The sequence below is a fragment of the Nyctibius grandis genome, chromosome 8 (assembly GCF_013368605.1).
Source record: "Nyctibius grandis isolate bNycGra1 chromosome 8, bNycGra1.pri, whole genome shotgun sequence".
Taxonomy (NCBI): domain Eukaryota; kingdom Metazoa; phylum Chordata; class Aves; order Nyctibiiformes; family Nyctibiidae; genus Nyctibius; species Nyctibius grandis.
Genome location: NC_090665.1, coordinates 45,414,830 through 45,429,658, shown reverse-complemented (window position 1 = coordinate 45,429,658; position 14,829 = coordinate 45,414,830). Strand labels below are relative to the sequence as shown.

At 43.6% G+C, this 14,829-nt stretch overlaps 1 protein-coding gene across 1 annotated transcript in view; it reads left to right on the top strand.

The window, feature by feature from the left end:
- Window positions 1-4,419: 4,419 nt before the first annotated feature.
- DAB1 (DAB adaptor protein 1) overlaps window positions 4,420-14,829 on the top strand; it is a 345,879-nt gene continuing 335,469 nt past the window's right edge. Inside the window, exon 1 of the mRNA XM_068406705.1 lies at window positions 4,420-4,437. The gene's annotated coding sequence lies outside the window, so the exon portion shown is untranslated. The remainder of the gene's footprint in view (window positions 4,438-14,829) is intronic.

Below are 14,829 nucleotides of genomic sequence, written 5' to 3'. Positions count from 1 at the left end.
CCCAATTCTGTTAATACTCACTTTCATTAATACGATACAAAACCTGACAATCATCTTGGTGTCCTTTTTGTCATCTTATTGAAAATGAAACTATAACAGTGATACACTTCCAGTGCAAGGTGATTTGACTGCAGTAGGGTAGGCAATTACTGTTGCATTAACATATCCCCATTACATTAATGACAGAGTGCCACGCTTGCTACCAGAAGGCTATGGTTTACTTTTGTCTTGCACGCAGAAAGGGATCATTAGAGTTCCACGAATAATAGAAATCAGAGAAGAAGAAAAAACCTGTTAGGGTATTTTATCTGTCTTCCTGCCAATATAAAATTCCCCTTTTTCAGCACATATTCTACAGTTGTGTTCTTTTTGCCTGACAAAATGTCTGCGTTAAAATTCCTGAATAACTCCCTGTGGGAAATGTGATCCGAGTGCTGTTAGGATCAGTGGCAGGACTCCCACTGAGTTCAGCAGCAGTTGAATCAGGACTGTAAAAACTTGAACACGTCTTGGTAGGTAGCTTCTTCCAAGCAGGGTTTTAATCTATAAATCAGTAGGAGACATACAGGGTCTCTCCGTTCACGTACTGTAGCATTTGCGGGGCTGCTGTAGTTGCTGGATTTAGGCAGCTAGAAGGCAGATGGAACGCAAGTGATTCCACCCACGTTGCCTATTGATAATTCATTATTCTTTCACCTTCAGAAAATATTTTCAGATCTATTCTGGTAAAAAAGGCACCAGATATTTATTTTAAAATGTCTTTCTACATGGGTTACAGCTTTATTCCACAGCTGCTGTTCTGTTTTTTACTTATGAAGACAAGGCATCATGGAGAGAAGAGGATCAGAGATGCAGACAGCCTTCCAGTGTGCCGCCTCTCTATCAGCAACATCCAGAGGTTGTGAAAAAGCATCCTAATTTCTGCAATATCCAGGGGAAAATTTTCTGAAAGCAGGACAATTCTTATTTTTCGTCTATGTAACCTTTGGGGGAAACTGTGTGTGCTTTTGTCATCAGTCTCGCTCTTTGGACCCACTGATTTCACTTGCCAACGTGGGGCCTGTTTACACAGCTTTGCTATACCCTTGTGAAGTGCCTCTGACTTGCTGTCCTCTGTATTTTGCATCATCTGCTGAGTGAGAGCTGTGCCACTCCTCACATTTTCCTAGTGTGCAAAGTCCGGCGTGTGCCCGTTTTCAGAGAGTTTCAGGAGTCCGGAGAACAGGCAGTGCTTCCTGCACACTTGAAGGTGAAATCCCACATATAACTTGGTTCTGCCCATGTTCCATATTCCTAAACTACACAATACTATATACTTGCTAGGTCAGGACACAGAGAATGGTACAGAAAGCGGCAACTTTCAGATAGTTCAATGAAGGCTGGAAAGAATAAGAGTGTTTTACACCAGAAAATCCTGTTAACTGCAGGGGACAACACTGGGCTGTCCATCCTGCATGGAAAAAGCCACCTATGAATGCTAAAGTATGCAAAAGTTGCAGCAGATGTCTGTGATTTAGAGATTTGAATAACTCTTGTACTTGCCAATAGCTCTCATGTACAGGGATTATCCTCCCTCTCACATAAAAACATGGTTTATAAAACGTGGAATATAGGGAAGATTGGGTAACCTTGAGCAGTGCTAAAGCTCCTGAGACAGGGGACAATAGATGGTTTCTTTGGTTGACTCTCCAGCCACCTCTTATTAGGGCTGTGCTTGCTTTCAAGATTTCTCGAAGTCTGGTGTACCAGCCTGACTGCAAATCAGCCGGGGTAAAGAAAACATCCTTTGACTTTGAAATTATTCCATAATCTAAGTGGTTTCTAGTTTTGCCATCCCAGGTGGCAGCTTTTCCCCCCACAACGTGAACGATGAGCATGAGGTGTGGTTGTGTGGGTAGTAATTTTTACTAGGGTGATAAATAATTGATAGATGCACAAACAGGATCTTTACGCTGTCAGATGTAAAACATTATGGGCTATAATATTGCTATTAGGCTTTTTGGCTGAGATCAAGTATAGTGTCAGCTTTGGTTTATGTGTCTTCCAAAACAGCCTCGCAACAGATTCAGAGGTTGTGAAAACATGTTCTTGTGTTGTTTTTTTACTCTGTTCTTTTTAATTATTTTGTCAGAAAATGTAGTTATTTAAGTAGTTATAGGAGTTTATCCTTCATATGCTAATAAATTGACATTTACAAACAAGAAACATATATGTCAGTAACCAGATCAGTAACTGTAAAATAATTTCTATTTTTCTCATCTGCTAATATCACTCAAAGAAGGCCTTGGGTTTCCAGACGGCAATAACATAAATACCAATTTAAGAGGTCTAGTCAATAAAGTGCTCTGCACACACACTCCAAATGGAATTAGTTACTCCATTCTGTTCCTGTTGTGTTACCTATGGATTACATCTATGGATTAGGCCTTCCAGAAGCGTTTCTCTCCTGCTGTTTTCCCCTCACTGTGAATCAGGGAGGTCAGGAGGTAGCTCCCACCTTTGGGTGGGAATTGTCTGCCTACAAATGACCTTCTCCATTGGGCACTGCCACCCCGTCATGGGAATTTCCGTTGGGGAAATTTGAAAGGGATGTTAGTGCACGTTAGTACTTACCTAAGCACCCAGGAGAGGGATGTGGATATCCTATTAGGATAACATACAAAAATTGGAGTCATAGCGAGATTACTTTGGAACTCTTACTCCATTTAAAAAATGCAGGAACCAATTTCTAATTATGTTTCTTGCATGTCAAAGCTGCAGGTTTTCTGCCGTCACACGGAGAGCGAGGCAGCGGGAGGCTGCTTGCCTTTCTTTCTAGTTTGCTGATGGGGAATGTTAACCTCCTCCTTCTCCAGTGCTTGCAAACTTGAGGCTAATTATCAGCGGGGGTCCATGTTGCATTTCTTTCTAAAGCAGATTTCAAGGCCATGAAATCCAACATAGTAGTAGCTGAACCTTAAAAGAGGGGGGGAAAAAAAGATGAAAAGAATCTGTAGCATAAGTTTGATTTAGCAGAAATAGGTCTTTCAAGTTTTGTTTGCTTACCTTAGCAGACACACACGAGCCCAAAATACACAGCGGACTGCAAAAATAATGATCTGGAAAGCAACACGCTGTGTAGGGGAGTGAATAGTTCAAACGGGAATGAAAAAGTCTCCCTTTTCTGAGCTTGTGTACTGTGGTATACTGGTATCCAGTGTAAGTTTAATCTGTGAAACTGGAAAAGTGTGAAACTTGGTGTGTTAGCCCAAACCTTGTAGGCCACATTAACTCATTTTCAAGTAAATTTAATTGCAGAAACTTTAACGAACCATACCGTGTTGAGACCTGCTGTTGCGTTAGAACGGAAATATTATGTGAAATTGGTTGAATTTGCCATTATTTAATTTAAGAGAAATCTAGGGAAAGAGGTTATGATGTCTAAATATCTTATTTCAAAGTTTTTGGAACAGAATGTCTTGATTTTTAATTGACAATCATACTTTCATTCAGAACAGAGTTCTCATTTTATGAAAGTTGATGACTCAACTATGGAGCATTTTACTGATCGCATGAAACACTCTTCTGCAGAATTTTCCTGCATTGAAAATTTCAACATAGGGAAGATTTGCTCTTAACTGGGATGAAGCTGAATGTCAAAATTTAAAAATTAGTTGGTATAGCAGAACATGGATCTTTTGCAGAACTTGATTTGTAATGTAAAAAAGAAACAGTGTATGGTAAATATTCCTCACTGTGTTGTTAGTCACAATGAGGTAGAATTTTAATAGAATAAAAATACTTTAGAAGTATGACTTGTTTCACCATAGCTCAGAGGAGCAGGTAGGTGAGAGGCAGCATGTTTGCTCTGCCAGGGCGTTTTGAATGGGCTGAGGAAGAGCTGAGGCTCTGTGCTGTGCAGAGCAGTGCCTGTGTGCTGGTACTGCAGGGGCCATAAACCCAAGGAAATTAGATACAGAAGTGACATAGGAAATAATCTGCTGTGCCATTTGCTCTTTTTGTCTGCTGTCGTACCCTGGGATTTGTCCACCCTCTCTTTAAACGCCTGAAGCTTGAAGACTTCCACTTGATTTTTTTTAGACCGTTTCTTAAACCAAATGGCTACGTAACTGAGCAATTAGTCCTGGCATTATTGAAATGCCTCTGCTTGCTTGCTTTCATTTTTCCTACTTGTCACCCTAAATATTAGGATAGTTTACAGGCTGGTTTGCAAAACAGTGTGAGAGTCTCCAAGATGATAATTTTTTAATTGGTATGAAGCACCTCATGATTCTGCCTAGAGAGAAGATGCTTGGGAGGGGATCTACGATGGATGGTATAATTCCAGATGGTGGAAATAGCTTCCAAAGAGTCGAAAAATAATATGGAAACATTGGACTTTTACAGGGAATGATTTCTGATCCAGACCAATGGGAACCCGCAGTAACTCCACAATGCGTGAGTAATATATTTCCATCCTCAGCTGTTCTTTATACATTCCTCCTGCGAAGCATTTGAGCCCCCAGACCCAGGAGGCCTTTGCATGGCTGGCCTGCTCTACTTTAACCTACATGAAGGTTCTTATATTTTATTTTCCTTAAGGACAGCTTTTCCCCTGTACGACCTTCCTAGAGATCCTTCCATTCCCCAGTAGGTTTTACAAAGTTAATCAGTGCCTTGTCTAGCTCTCAGTGGTAGAAAGTGCTACAACACAGCCTATTTGTTCCTAAACCTACGCTTGATATAAGAAGCGGCAAGCAATGTATATCCTCACATACACACGCGCACGGACGCTCACACCTTCTTTGGCTGACCTGGTTATTCCCGTGTTCCCATTAGCCTGCTCAGCTGTTCAGTTTAACCAGCTGCATGCGCTAAATAATAGAAACGTTTAATGTTTTGCCGCTTGAGTGGACCCCAACAACAGTTTGGAACAATGTCGTCCCAGCGGATGGTGCTTGCGGAGCGGCTGGATGACAGCCCGGCTTCCTTCCAGGGCTTCGGCGCTGGGGTGGAGGCGAGGGGGAGAACACGGGCTGTTTGCTGAATGCTCTGGGTGCTACCAGGAGTGGGGTGTGTACGTGTGTGTGCCTCCGTGTTTACACTTCATGCAAATTCAGATGTCTCTACAGCAGCACAAACCTCTTGCTGCTGCTGGAGAAGCTCTCAGAAGTTGTTTTCCTCTGTTGTTAAATTTGATTTCGATGTTGTACTGTGTCACAGAATGTTCTCTGCCTTCCTGCTGGGGAAGGCCTTCCTGTGCAGGGCGTGCTGGCTGCAGGCATCCCAGGGTGAAAGCAGAGCTGCAAATCAGCTGTGATTCCTCTGACAGATTTTAAGAAGAAAGTGCAAGTCTCGGTCCCTCCATCCTGCTCTCCCTCCTCCCCCTCTCTTTGGACAACGCACTTTCTTTGCAAACGGAGATCCTTTCCCTTGATGTATCCCTCACCCTGAAGGCCCACATGGTCAAGTCCTTAAAAAAAACAAAATATCATAGAATCGTAGAATGGTTTGGGTTGGAAGGGACCTTAAAGACCATCTAGTTCCAACCCCCCTGCCACAGGCAGGGACACCTTCCACTAGACTAGGTTCCTCCAAGCCCCATCCAACCTGGCCTTGAACACTGCCAGGGAGGGGGCAGCCACAGCTTCTCTGGGCAACCTGGGCCAGTGTCTCACCACCGTCACAGGAAAGAATTTCTTCCTAATATCTAATCTAAATCTCCCCTCTTTCAGTTTAAAACCATATCCAACCGAAGGCCTTACTTGGCAAAGCACCTGTGAACAGCCTGCTCCTGCCAGCAGGATTGTTGCGGCGGGGGGCTGGTGCCTGCGCTCTCACTACGGGGAGCTGAAGCCTGGAGAGGATGAACGAGCTTTGTTTAATGCACTGCTCGTCCCTTCTCTGACAGAACCAGCCTCTCGGAAACGAAGTTCAGCGTAACCCCGGGGTGCTGAAGGGCCCTGCAGAGCAGGGGGTGCCTCCCCAGTCTGCTGGGGACCTGCTGAGACCCTGTAACAGCGGGACTAGGCTGGCAAGGGGTGAGCCACCCTGCAGAGGGGTCGGTGGCCTCAGCTTGCCCCCAGGAAGGCTGTGGGACGGGTTGTGCAGTGTCACGGGTATGGGGACAGAGCCGGTGAACGGCCGCACGTGAGAGAGCACGTCCCACTGAGGGGTGCAGAGCCAGGGCGCTCCCAGGCACAAAGCGTGGCCCCCAAACGAAGCTCCCTGCTGACCTCTGTCAGCTGGGGCTGGCAGATGAAACACCCCAACTCAGCCGGCGCTCCCTCCGAATGAAGGGTTTTCTGCTCTTTGTCCAGACAGAAAATTGGAAAACGTCAGCTTTGTTTTCTGATGAAAATTCATTGTCTGCCAGCTTTCCTGAAAGCCCTCGGTAATGCCTACCCCCAGCCTGCATCAACGGGAGTCTTGAAATACAGCTACTGGCAAAGAGAAGTGGTAAAAATAGAGGCTGCTCTCTTCTTGTAGGTGCTATTACTCTTCCTGCCCCGCCATGGGTGCCTTGTGTGAGTGTGGCAGCTTCTATTGATGAAGAATGCTGTTTCCTTCAAAAGAAGAGGAATTTATTATTTTTGCTACATGGGGAACCTGTCATCTGACAAGTATTTCCCTTTTCCCAACCTCTGTTCTCCTTTTCTGTACATAAATAGAGTGCTTGCGCCCTTCCAAATGCCCCAGCTTTTCTGAAAAACCGAGTGTTGTACACATCAAATTGGCCCATGCATTTTTAATGCAGTCTTATTGACTGGATTCGGGAAACATAAGGCTAAAACAAATCGCTATACTACGAAGGAAAAAGCCATTTGGCCAAGTGCATCTGCTCACCTTTGATTTATTTCAGCAACTTTCTCCTATATTTTCAGTCTATTCCCCCCCCGCCCCCCGCCCTTAAAAATAATCTATTAGTCTTCTAGTATTTTGGCATTTGCATTTGCAGTTGCTTCTCAGCCTATTCCATATTCACTTTCCTTTGATATATACGTGTGAAATAATGACCCAGAGCTGAAATACTAGCTAAACCTGGTTTCTGATATAATCCCTCTGGTATTTAATTTTACTTTCTTAGGCTTCTAAAATGATGGCTTGTGTGATTGGTATCTAAATGTATAGTAGTGTATCTTCGAGGAGTTAAACCTAGCTGAACAAAGCCCCTCCAGAGAAATGAGCTGTGTGCTGTTTGCTCAGCACAGGGTGGATAACCCGAGCCTTGCAAATGCCATCTTGGAGAAACGCTGCGGAGGGAATATAGAAATCCACATTTCAAAACCTTGGCTGCCTCCCGAAGCCATCCAGGCTGTTCCTTTGGCTGCCAGCCTTGGGTGTGCAGCCTTTCGTGGGGGCTGTGCTGGGAAAAAGGAAATGTTGAAAAGAGGTCTTGTGGGGATGTGTCATTTGGGAAGAGGACTTGCTTTTTCAACAAGTAAGTACTAGTCTCCTCTGCTGCCTGCAAGCAGGATGTTCATTAGGATGTGATGGAGTATGGTCCTGAGAGCAGCAGCGTGAAGGTGCCATCCCAAGGGGCTTCTAGGTGAGCTTAAACTTCTGGGATGCCTTTTGAGATGTGGACTGTTGTGTCAGCTTTCCACGCATTGCTGTTATGTACTGCAAGCCAGTCCACATCTTCCAGAAGCAGAAGTAGCTCTGTTGTAATGGAACAATGATCAGCGGGTCCAGGCAGGGCCTGATAAAGCCACTGTACTTCAACAGCAAGAAACACCTTTTTTCCAACCAAACCAAGGTGGATCTTGATCTTCTTGCTTCTCTTTTCCTTCCCTTTCTTTACTGCAGAGCCTTAGGCACTGCAGGACTCTGTTTAAAACCTGTAGTAACACATACTTGTCTTGATGAGCCCTCTGTGTGAAGGAGAACTGTAAAACACACAAATTCCGATAATCCTTCATAAGCTGTGGTAGGCAGTTGGGGTCCAAGTGGCTACATGGCCACACCAGCAACCTGTGGGCCTGCTAGCATCTTGTGGGCATTAATGATTGTCTTCATTTAGCCTGCACCCAGGGCTAAACAATAAACAGCTTTTCTCTCACCGAATGTCCCTTCCCTGACCGAGGAAGGGAATTGGGAAAAGGAGGGAGACTCGTGGGTTTGAAGTTAAACAGATTTAATAAAATAAAGAAACCAATATCAATGACAACACAAAACACACAAAATTATACTTAGCTACAGAGCACTGGCAAGTTACTCCAGGAATAGTAATTGTTGGGAATGAAAAAGAGGGAGGCCGGAAGAGAGGAGAGCAAAAAGAGCCCCCCTCTACCCCCCAAGCCCTCCCTTTTGTAGTGAACTTGATGTCAATGCTATAGAACACACCTGTGGGCCAGCCTGGGTCAGCTGCCCTGGGTTTAACTGCTGATGGCCCTGATCACCATGGCTGGCCACAGACTGAACCAAAAATCTAACAGAAACTTGATTCTATAATTTTTATCCCATGAAACCAGGACAATGGTGTAAATGCAAATGCCGGTGCTCGTAACAGAAGTGCCTGTGAGGTCCATCTGAAAATGGGACCCTCACTGTGCTCATTACTCCACAACCACAACAGCAGGTCATTAATATACCAGCCTGTCCCCAGAGCTGTCAGTCTGAGCAGGTAGGATGGCCAAAGATGAGACGTGAAGGAAAAAGAAGAGAGAAGGGAATGATCTTACACAAGTCGAGGTGCACTGACAGCAGTTAGATCCTGGTCTTTCAGTCCCATCCCAATGCGCTGACCCGGGACCACATGGTTTTCCCAGGAACAAAACCAAGCTTAATGTCTTGTCTTCTCTCTAAAATACACACAGTCTTGTGCTTTTCCGTATTGTGTTGCTGCTGTGAGTCGGTGAGGCTTGCGCTCCACATACAGATATAAATTACTATCAGCAGCATAATAAAGAGTGATATACACAGCCGTGTCAGCCCTTCGCATGCTGCGAGCTTTTATGTTGGTTGTTTAAATCCACCAACAATATTGCTGCAACTTCACAAGATATTGGTGCTTTTTAGTCTAATGGGAATGACACGGCTTGTTTTCAGCTGCCTTCAGGAGCAAATATCAGTGCTGTGGGATTTGAAAATAGACTCTCAGCATCAGGAGGCTGGTGCTGGCTTGGAGCGGGTCCTTCACCGGGAACAGTCCGGCAGGCCAGAGCACTGAGAAGGACTGTCAGTGAAAGTAACCTAAAACTCGTTGTAGAGGCAGGGTGTCATCATGCTTTTGCAGTTTACAGCCATTTACTAGTGTGGAAAAGGATAGCTTGTGGAAAAAGAAGTAAAAAATTCAGTGGGATGTAAATCCTTCTGCATTAGGATGCATTTTCCCTAAAGCATCCCTTAGCCAAATGGGCTGTAAGGTTCCCTTTGTCTCAGGCAGTATTTTAGCCATTCCAAGTTTAAGTGATGGGTGTATAATTCTGTGACATGCCCTTAAAGAAACATATTGTGTCTGTGTTCAGTGTTGACCCAAAGCCAAAAGAGAAAAAGGTTTTTGCAGATTTTTGTGTCCAGTAGCTTCAGGGAGTAATGCTCTTTCTTTAAAATATTTCTTTTAATAAGCTTAAGTGGAGAAAATTGAAAAACATCATTCATACTTTGATGTCCTAAAGTATGAAGTCTGAATAGCTTACTAGTGACTAAATTCTATCCCTTGACCATGGAAAGAGGCAAGATTTAGGAACATCTTAAGATCAAATAAAATAGGGTCTGCTTTGTGATGTAGTGGCTGTGCGATTCATTGGCATATAGGAGTCATGAGTCCAAGCTCTGAGCTCGGTGTATCTCTTACAAGCTGACGTTCCCACAGAGGGCTGCAGGGCTAATATTTTAAACACAGTCCTTGAGAAGGGCTCTGGACCAGCTGCATGGGGAGACCAGTGGTTAGAAAACTTCCACAGGACATGGAACATGTCGGTTTGAACCCCTTAAACTACAGCTTTCTCTGAGATTTTGACTAAGATCCTTCTGTAAAGCAGAAATAAAAGCACTTTTGTGTCTCAGTAGGGTGTTTTGAGCATTAAAGACACCCCAGACCGGAGTTTTAAAGATGTTTAGATGCCTGAAGATGCAGTTAAGCAATTTGGGAAATCACTCAGGGCTCCCAGGTGCCTAACCTGTTGGCTTCGCCGAGTTTTTCATAAGCTGCTCGGCCGGTATTGACTGGTACACCCAGATAAATGAACCTGGAGAGATTTTCAGTTCATGGCATGGTTTTTAGAGGTAGCTTTAAAGACACTTCATTTGCCATGAGAAAAGTAACATTTGGGAGACAGCTGTAAAACATCGTTAGACCCCTACTGCAGTTTATTACTATTCTTCATGTAAATCCATGTGGAAAATTGCTCTGAAGGTACCTCCTTAGGAATCTAAATACTGACAAGCTGGCCACAGACTGGAGGAAACTGGACATACAAAATCTCTGGCCTGACCTTTGAATAACCCTGATACTGAAATATTCAGTTTGTTGTACACAGTCTGCTTTAATTCATGTTAGAAGAAAAACAGTGTGCCCCAGAGCAAGGAACCTGGCCAGGTGTGAAGGGCTGCAGCTGATGTGTGTCATCACCTCCATAGCTGGGCTCCAAAACTCTGTAATTGCATGTGAACTTCAGCATCTTCTTTCTGCAATCAGCTGATCGGGAAGTTGGCTGTGAAGCATTTGAGCTTAGGTATGTTTGTATGTATGTATTTAACAGGAAGTTTTTTATGAATCAGACAGAACTGAGATGGTATCAAGGATGCTCTAAGCTTTATGGATGTGGGTGATTTGGCCACAGCTTTATGATGGTACTACCAGTAATATATGTACTACCTTATGCTGAGAAAATGTATTCATCTTTCACCAGCATGAATATATTAACACTTGTGGTGCATTGTGTTCGCCTTCAGCTTGTTTAGGAGGGTGTAAAGGAGCCTTATTTTGGTAACTATGTTTTGATAGACTCTTAATACCGTGCTGGTTATTGACTATAGGCAATAATCTAGCCTTCATTTATACCGAAGTTCCTCAAAGTCTTGCTTGCCCTGCTCAAAAAATATTTAGAGGAAGACTACAGCTGTCTTCTTGGGGAGGAAGGAGGTGGATTCAACCCATAACTGAATGCCTCATCAGCCCAAGGCACTAAAAGTAGGAGTATGGTTGGCCAAATTTCACCTGTAGTTTATGAAGAGAAATAGAACCTCCCCAGGGACTGGGTGCTCTTTCTGCTTTGACTGAGGACAGCTGAGCCCCCACTTCAGGCCTCGTTCAAGTGCATTACATTAGGTCAGGAGGCATGAACCCAGGCCACAGATGTGGAGGGAACGATCGGTTTTTGACTGTGCGTCAGGAGGCCCACCCATGCTTCCTTAATTGACTTAGCTGGGGCGGCTGGAGCGGTAAGGGCATGGTACATCAGGCTTTACCGCAGGCTGTAAAGGCATTTCCAGCATCCCTGGATGCATTTTTATGTACCTCAATAAGCCCGTGTACCTGCATTTTTATTGCTGCAGGATTCTGCTGTTAGAGCGATGCTTTACTTGTCCTTTTATGCATCAGCCATTACATCTGCTTTTGAAGTATCTCTGTGAAGAGATAAACCTACAGACATGTGTGCAGAACACAGTACTGAACCTCTCCCCCAAGTTCCTGGGTGAGAACCTAGGCAGTAGACCATTCCTCTCCTAAGTCACGCGTGTATTATATTACTGTTCTTTCAGAGAATCATAGAATCATAGAACGGTTTGGGTTGGAAGGGACCTTAAAGATCATCTAATTCCAACCCCCTGCCACAGGCAGGGGCACCTTTCCACCAGACCAGGTTTTAATTCATAATTCAGGTTTTAATTCATAATTTTAACCTTTAATTCATAAAAAATGAATGCAGAGAAGCTAAGTGACATCTGGTTTTCATCTGGATAAGAACTTGCTGGCCTGTTCAGTAACACATAGCCATCCCCCCTCAGAGCCTACAGAGTACAGAAATATTAAGGCGTCCTCTTTTCTTTATGGCTTTAATTATTGTGTGCTCTGGGTACGATGATAAGTGGATATCTTTATGTTAAGCAGCTAATTAATGTTTGGAACTTAGTCTTTTGTTTATTGTAGAGTTTTGCGTGAAGCTATTCTCAGCTGTAATGGAGTTCATGAAACATGTACTGTAGATTCAAGATGAGAGACGAAAAGATGAGGTGCTGCTAAGGGCCATCAATGCGTGTTGACTTCTTTTGGTCCTACATACATCAAAAAAATGAAGTGAAACCCGTTGCTGGAGGACTGACTGCAGCTCAAGTACCTTGTTTAATCTCACACGTGCAGGATGCCTTGTGAGCCAGGAAGGCTATCAAGATACAGTTTTAATTAACATTTGCTTTTTAGATAATGTGCACAGTTTATTTTGGCAAGAGTTCATTGAATATGAAATTTCCATAATTAAGATACTTAAACCTGCAATATTTTGTTTTCTGCAGTATTTTTTCCAAAATGGCATAAATTCTGCAACGTTTATTACCCAGTAGACAACTACTGCAAGAAAGAGCAATTTCTTCCCCTGCTTTTTTTAATCTGCTTTTAGCCTCTTGGTTTTGGTGCCTTGTTAGGCAGCATCTTCTTTTCGCAAATGTGTTTTAGCAATCACAGAATAAAAATAAAGGAGTGAAAGTATAAATATAAGTACCTATTCCTAAGATAATTAAATACAAATCTTCTATTAATTTGTTTTAAGATGCACATCTGAATGAACTTATCACTATATCACCTGAACACCCCACAAAACTATGTAAATCAGTGAGTCTTCACAGATATATTTCTTTTCTGTCCTTTGAAAGGAGCCTGACTCTTAAAACAATATGTTTTACATATTTAGAGGTATTAAATGCTCCTTTCAGAGATCTTACCAGCCTACTGTTGTAAGAGGAATAAGAGAATAGGGGTGAGAAACCTTCCTTGGTGTAGATGGTGAGCCAAAAGAATTCATGATTCTTGGATGTTCCTCTTCTTTTTAATGGTGCCTAAAAAGAATTTGCTGAATAAACTCAGTTGTGCTTTACATTTTTCTGTCATAGATTCTTAAGATGAGGCGAGAAAGCTCTAAAACCAAACAGAAATGGTTGATGAACAATGAGACCTCATATCTTAGCTTTGTATAATGTCAACAGATTTTCCCAAGAAGCAATGTTGTTAAACAATGTCAAATTAAAAGGGAGAAAACTGCTTCCATTCTGGTTGTGTTGGGAGGGGTTAGGAGAGAAGAGAAGGGTAAAATCACTGTTCAGATTGCTGGAAAAAAATGAGATTCTTCAGAGCACTCGATGTCATTGGTAGGGGAGGAAACATGCAGATCTGTTGTGGCACTGTGAGTTTATTATTTATTGAGGGACTTCCAGATGAGCGCAGGAGGAGTGTAAAATTGAAGAACAAATTAAGGGTGAAAGGTTATTTGTGTTCTGGCTAAATCCTCTTTCTTTTGGATATTGCCAGTAATTTAGTTTTTAGCTATGAAGTAGCTCGCCCTGAGAAACCACCAGGAATCCAGTGCACAAGGTTTGAGGGGTCCCACCTCCTCCCTGCGTGCTCAGCGTGTGTGTATTGATGTGAGGGTTTCCAGACTGGGAGGAGAACAGCGCACTTGTAAGAATATAGGTTTTCTGAACTAAAGTTATTTCTCTGTCGTCCAAAGAGTAACTGTGAGGAGAGTTGAAATCCCACCAGCCTCCCTACACGCGCTATGAAAGCAATAGCTTAAATTCAAACTGCCAGGTAGCCTCTGCTTCCCCTGGGCTGTGAAATAGCTCTCAGGGGAGAGCTGGTCCCTGGAAGGAGTTCTTCTGCACCCAGTGTCTGCACCCAACATTTAGCAGATCTGACTTTTTTTCACAGCTTAGCCCTTACATTTAGTTGCGAGATGTGGTCAGTCCAGCAGTACCCATCAGAGCGTTAGCTTCTGCCGAGATACCTGGGGGTCCTGGACCAGGTTACGGATTGGGGGAAGGTTCATGTAGGACGTCAGTTCTCACCTGCTGAGCTGGGCTGAGTAGCTGTTCCCGGCTGCGGTCGAGAGTAACCCCTGCGATAAAACCCAAGTTTGCTGCGCAGAGGCACTGGCTGGAGGAATGCTGCATCGATTGCATCCTCAGTATCTCAGAGGGCGTAAATGCTAATGAGCATCAGCGATTGCTAGAGGGGAGGACGGCACCCGTTGGAGGGGTGTAGCTTGCCCTTTCTAAGCAATAAATCTATATTGGTTAAACCGCCCGTGTTGGAGTGTTTGTCGGATCAAAAACAGTGTGTGCAAATTCGTGTGAAGTTAATAGTCTCCGTTAGCACATCATCACAGAGATGGGCGACCCCGCTCAAGCAGATGTTCTAGGTATTAAGACAATGTTGAGAAGCTGGAATTGCAAACTTTGAGCAAGGAGGGGAGATGAGGAACGGGCCTGACCGACGGATGCAAAGCACTGCAGGGAACTGGCAGAACAGAGGCTGTGAGTTTATTCAGACTAATGCCAATATTTGCATGAGGGTCCACAAATGGAAATCTAAGCTGCTCACCAAAAGAATACGAGAATTATTTCTCTGCTGTCAGAATGACAGCTAACAAGACTGCAACCAGCCAGAGAATATATGTCTTTAAATGACCATCATGTATTATCCTCAGAAAATAATGTAGTCTCTTCACAGCTTCCATATCCCTAAAGTATGTGCTAGTTATTAGCTGTTACAATGTACATAACCGTCCTTTCATTTTGAGGTCTCTTCTTTGTTCGTTTTCTTCATCGTTCATTAGAGAAGATGTAAAACTACACGCTGTTTTAATCCAAGCAAAAATGGCTACTAAAAATTAAAGAAAATCTATGGTTTTA